Source organism: Helianthus annuus, chromosome 7 (assembly GCF_002127325.2).
Source record: "Helianthus annuus cultivar XRQ/B chromosome 7, HanXRQr2.0-SUNRISE, whole genome shotgun sequence".
Classification (NCBI taxonomy): Eukaryota; Viridiplantae; Streptophyta; class Magnoliopsida; order Asterales; family Asteraceae; genus Helianthus; species Helianthus annuus.
Window position 1 is genome coordinate 110,524,936 of NC_035439.2, and position 6,626 is coordinate 110,531,561.

The following is a 6,626-nucleotide window of genomic DNA, read 5'->3' on the forward strand; positions in this document are numbered from 1 at the left end:
AAGACTTAGAAACTAATCTACTTCCAATCTGTTTGCTCATTCATGATCATACAACTTATGTGTACAGGGGCGGAGTATAGAGAGGGGGGGGGGGCTGAACTTTTTGCTCAGTAGTGTTATATATGTAGTTTCCGTATAGAAATTTTTTGGGTATATACGTTTTTGACCCCCCGGTTCTATAGAAATTTTTTGGTATATACGTTTTCGACCCCCCCCCCCCCGCGGTCATTCGGGTCAAGCTTCGCCATTGTATGTATACATGGTAAATTTAGAGTTTTTCATGTAGTGATCAACCATGATTCACCTCTTCAAATAACATAATTACAAGATAATCAGATAATAACTAACAAACAAAGTTAAAGATTAATGATAAATCAAATAATAATAACTATAATAGATAATAAACTCACTTACACTTATTATTATACTTAGTATAATATAAAACATATCATGTCTCTTATGCATACGCCAAGGCATTTGACAAATTTTGAACTTTTATCGAGTCACAAAGCAAAGCAAAGCAAACTACATTCCATGACCAAGAGCTTGGATGATAAACCGAAGACCGAGCTGTATAGATGAACCCTTGACGAATCTCCATCAAGAACTTTAAAACTGATACGAGCCACCTCGCCCTACAACAGTCCACATACTTTTGCAAACCGAGTTTCGGCTATAAGTTCAGAAAACATGTACAAGACTAAGGTGAATATGGGCATTACGAAGAGGATCATGATTGATAAGAAACTGGTGTTGATGAACAAAGTGATAGATTGCGGAAATTGAGGTGATGATGATGAACAAGAAGTTGGTGATTGGTGCCATTTTTTTCCTGAGGGAGATTTTCATTGTCTATATGTGATTTTTATAGCCTTTAAGTGTGAGTTGATTATTTCAATTTCTTAGCTTTATTATTCGAAATAATGGGTGGAGATACAATAGGAAGTTTATTTGGCTAGGAAGGATAGGAAGTGATCTTGACCATCCATTAAGTTAATCAAGGGCTAAGATTAAATCAGGGAAATTGAAAATAAGAAAAGAAGCGTGTGAGTTTGTTCAAGGGCATTCTAGTCAATCCAAGCCAATAGTTTCTCTCTCCTCCAATTCCCCCCCCCCCCATTTTTTAAACGTTAATAACTCTTTCATACGACATTATTTTTTTATAAAAATTGTACCAAAAAAACGAGCGTTTTTTTATCTTTAAAACGAGTATACTATTGCTATATTTAGAAAGAAAAAAATTAAAACCCTGTTGCGTAAAACGCAATAGAAAAACTAAGGCTGGCAAATCGTGTCTTAACAGGTTTAACAGGTTTCTGACGGCGCGCACAACATAAGTTTCAAACATGATTACGACTCGTTTAATTACTTTCTACCTCATGTTTATAAAACAGTTTTATGTTTTATGTACAAACATGAATAAATGATAGATCCTAACATTGTAATTTTAATTATTTCAAAAAATAAAAAAGTCAAAGGGTGTATTTTTCAGTCAAACAGGTCTAATCGTGTCTTAACAGGTACCCAATTGCCAGCCCTAAGAAAAACCACCAGTTACGTAAAACACAATGAAAAAAAAAACCTAAAAAATGACATTTTTCTAAAACGCAATGCACCAAAAACACAAAGAAATTACTTATTTGTAAAACGCAATGGCCAGAAAACACACAGAAATGTCTTATTTGTAAAACGCAATGGCCAGAAAACACATAAAAATGTGTTTTACCTAAAACGCAATGCACCAAAAACACAAAGAAATGACTTATTTGTAAAACGCAATGGCCAGAAAACACACAGAAATGTCTTATTTGTAAAACGCAATGGCCAGAAAACACATAAAAAAGTGTTTTACCTAAAACGCAATGCACCAAAAACACAAAGAAATGTCTTATATGTAAAACGCAATGGCCAGAAAACACTTAAAAATGACTCATTCTAAAACGCAATGGACTGAAAACACCTAAAAAATGTGTTTTACCTAAAACGCAATGACTAAAAACACTTAAAAAATGTGTTTTTTTCTAAAACGCAATAGCCAGAAACCACATAAAACTCTCTTATTTCTAAAACGCAATGGACACATAAAACTGTCTGTCACTGTGAACTGTCTGAATTGTCTACGATTTACTGTCTTCGAAATGAGCCAATTTCTGGCAGCTCAACCCCAGCCAGGGGCTCTGCCCCTTGGACCCCGCCAGGGGCTGGGACCCCGCTACCGGGGGCTGCCGCCCCCGGACCCCCGCAAAGATCGTAAAACGCAATGAATATATCAAAAACCCAGATCGTGAAAATGAAATTAAAGAATTTCTTACATGGATCGAAGTCGATTTCTTCATCAATTGACGAAATTTGAATGATAGAAACACTTATCAACGCTCGAATCGAACGAATCGAGTGATTATCTCCAAAATCACCGGAAAAACGATATTTTTTTATGAAATTAAACTGCGTTTTCTTCAAGCTGAAGAACACGTTGATCGGGTTCTGAATCATTGATTGGTGATGAAAATCGCACTATAATGTAGTGATTATTGAGATAGAAATTGAAGAAATAGTTGAAGATGGTGGGTTTTAAAAATTGTGGGTTTTTGAATTTACTGGGTTTTGAAAAAGGAAGAAGAAGGAGTTGGATTGACTAAAATACCCTTTCTCTTTATTTTAAAATTTGCCACATATCATAATCCTATGGCTTTCTATCCTTCCTAACGAAAATTAACTTCCTATTTGATCTTTTCCCTCGAAATAATAATAATAAGTGGGGTTTGAATGTTTTCACATAAGTGCTTAATATATAGTGTTTCACTGTTTTGTGGATTTTGTGGATTTAATCATCATTTCTTTCAAAATATACCTTTTTTATTAGTCAATATTTTTTTTTACGGGTGTCATTCTTCAAAAATATAGTGGATCATGTCTTTCTAGGGTCGGATAGTATATTACACATGAAAAAAAGTATTGAATGCTAGCTAACACATTAAAAGCATTAGAGTAGTGGAAGGGACATGAAAGGGCCATGAAGCGTCATGTGACAGTCATGTCAGTAATGTTAGAAGGGGTGTCGTGGTGTCAAAAAGCGCGGGATGAGATAGGGCGTGAAAGAGTGGCGTGATATGACACATTATATACACTTTTTATACATAAAAAAAAATAAAACAAATCCCCCATCCAATAAACAACAGCCACATCGTCAGCACCAAATCCTCCACGCCGGGCAACAACTCGAGTTGATGATGATGATGAAGCAGAAGGTAGGTGCCATTGTTGAGAAATTAATCATGTGTATGTATATGATTATGGGGATCAATTATTACGCCTTTGAATTCAAATATTGCATTTTTAGATATAACAAGGGGGAAATAATAAGTGGTGTTTACTGGTTAAATCATGAAGATGTTGAAGTTAAACATTTCAACGGTGACACTTTTTATAATACATCCAATAACGGGGACACATAAATCATGTGTCATGCATAGGTAATGCGTTTTTCATACAATGTTTGTTAAATTACGATAGATGTATTTTTGGTATAACAAACTTTTCACGAATTAGATGCTTCAAACTCACCCCACTCAAGCAAAACAAAAGGGTATCTTTTCGCATTACATTTATACGTGTTTTTTTGGTAACCTACTCATTAAGTTTAGTCAAGAAAACTAACATATCAACTAGAAACTTATATGAGAATGTGTAACCGAAATATATCTATCATTCAAAATGACTTAGATTTCTAACCTTATTAAATTAAACAAAAAGGGACGATATAAAATAAACCTAACTATTCAAAACTTTATTGTAGTTTTCTAGGTGTATGGAATCCTTTTCTCATCATTCTTCTGCATTCCCGATAATCGAGTCAGTCATTCGAGTTATCGATCCCTCATCATCAAATCTTTCATCTACAAACTCAAAAAAGAGATTTCAAAAACAGGATGAAGATGGCTATTTCCAAGACGAATGTATGTACGTACAGTGGCGGACCCAGGATTTTTGGACAATGGGGTCCAAAAAAACAACACAAAAAAATGAAGAAACAGGTATCAAACCCATGACCTTTTGTGTGTAAACAAGGGGTTTTACCACTGCACTACTCACTTTCATGGTTATGGGGTCCACTAAATTATTTTATGGGGTCCATAGACAATTTTATATACCGTTTCTACTACTTTTTAAAAAAAGATTGGGGTCGGGGACCCCGTTCCTCGTAACGTAGGTCCGCCCCTGTGTACGTAACATGTAATGAGTGTTCACTAGCAATATAAAAGATCGAAGAAATCAAGTTGACGATGATGAACAAGAAAGTAGTGATTGTTGAGAGCTTGATCAAGTGTAGTTGTGTTTATGCGTATGTATGATTATTGGAATCGGTTATCACGGTTTTTAAGTTTGAATCGAATCGCTTTGAAACAAGGGGGAAAAGAACATGTGGAGTTTGCTTTCAATTTAGTAATTGCAAAAGTTGGTGTTTAAATCATGAAGATGTTGACGTGAACGCTTCCATGTAAATTCACCTCCACTAAAGTAAAATGGTGACACTTTTAATTAGGATGCATCATTAAACATCATCAAGGCAAAATGTTCTTTAATTAAATAATAACAATTTGAGCACATATATATATTATGTTATGATCCATATATTTTCTTTTCATGATTATCAAACAAGTAACGTACTGGCTATTTGAATCTCGAAAAAGATAAAATCATGATAAATGTATTTTCAAATAAAGGACAAATGATAAAATTCGAAAGGCTTCATTTTACGACTCGAGTGGTGATTTTGTTCTATGTAAGATGGATTTGTGATAATTAAACTTGGGTATAAATTTACATGGAAGATATCTTGAATTCTATATACGTATCACAAAAGGATGATTTGAGATTATATTCAATGAATTTAAACATTTTTTTGTAATGGATATTGATCATGTCTTTACTTCGTGCTATATAGCCATGGTGGTTTTGGCAGTTGGTTCCGCGTTTGTGACCTCTTGGAGCTCCATCAAAGCCATGGGCTTTTTATGGATCAGACGAAAAAGCAACCTTAAGAATTGTCCAAGTGGTGTACTTCCAATTTCTTTGGAGTAGTGGCGGATCTAGAATTTTTTTTTCACTGAGTTCATTTTTTTAGGTGCTTAGTTTTCAGTCAACTCAACGTTCAAATTTTCGGGTCGGGTCAGGCTTTATCACTAAATCAATATTTTTTTATATCTCACTATCTATCTCCGTCTCTAAAAAAATACATTTATCTAAATTTGTCTCTGTATTGATTTGTAATATTTTTTTACAAAACAAATTCGAGTTGGCATGGGTCCATGTCAGACCCCCGATACACCTACAAATGGTCATTTTAGTTCGAGTTAAGCAAAAACTAAGAACAAAACGTTGTTCTGAACTAGTCACAAAAACAAAGCAGGGTTATAACATTCTACAAGTGAAGTATAAAAAGAGGAATAAATAAGCATGTATTTGTGCCGGTTCAACTATAAAAGCATCTAACCAAACCAAACCGTTTCTATTGCTTATTAACTAAGAGATTCTCTTAATCAGTCCTGTTCGACTAAGATAAATTAAATTAATTTCCATTTAATTGCCATGAATATAAACCTGAATTTGGATTAAAAAATCTTGAATTTAAGTTTAAAGTTCAAAATAAACACTCATGATAGTTCAAATATGAATATGAAACATTAAAAGGACAAAGCTTGTTGTCTAAAATGCCCAACACAAGCCACTTTTTGCTGGAAGACTAATACTAAAAGAACGTGAACCCATGATGAGAACCCCATAAGAGATTGAAGTTATAGGCTTTTCTTCAATATTCAGTATAACAATGAAAAGAGCACACACTATAAAATATAAATTGAAATATTTAACCAGAAAGACCCTTTTCACTCTCAAAGAACACACTACTCAGGCTTCATGCTTCATGATACAAACTGTGCTTTATAGATGTATGATTGTAGCAAATTAGTGTAAATTTCGGGGGTTTTTTTCGAAGATTCAAAGCAAAAACAAAAACAAAAAGTTGAAAAGGGTTTATTACAAATTTGAAAACTTTTTTCAAATCACACCACAAATAGAATTTTGGATTTCTTTTATGAGAAAGATTAACAGAAATGTCAAAATGAAGAAGGGTTCATCTTAAATATTACTTTTATTTCTCCTAAATTGACAAGAAATACACCTAGAAAATCCAGAAAAGATTTGAACTGATAATGCCTAAATACAAAATTCAAGTTTCAGTGTGTTGCAATTTAACATCACTAATTAAAACATCAACCAAATTTGAAACAATTTAAGCTGAGTATAACAATTTAAAACATTAAAACAAGTTTAAAAAAAATCAAAACAATTCATCCTGATTCAAGATATCTTACAATTTAACATCATTATTAACATCAAATAAGTCAAATAACAATAAAAAATCAAAAATTCAAAACAAATTAAAAGTTAACACACCTTTTGTGAAGAACGACGGCCGGAGGTGGTCGCTGAGGGAGGAGGAGGTTGAGTGCCAGAGGTGTTCACTTGTTACTGCGAGTCTTGTTTGTTGTTCTGCGCAAATGGGTGGAGGCGCTGTTTTGTTGTAACCCTAAATGGGTTTTTCATTAAAGAAAAAAATAAAAATA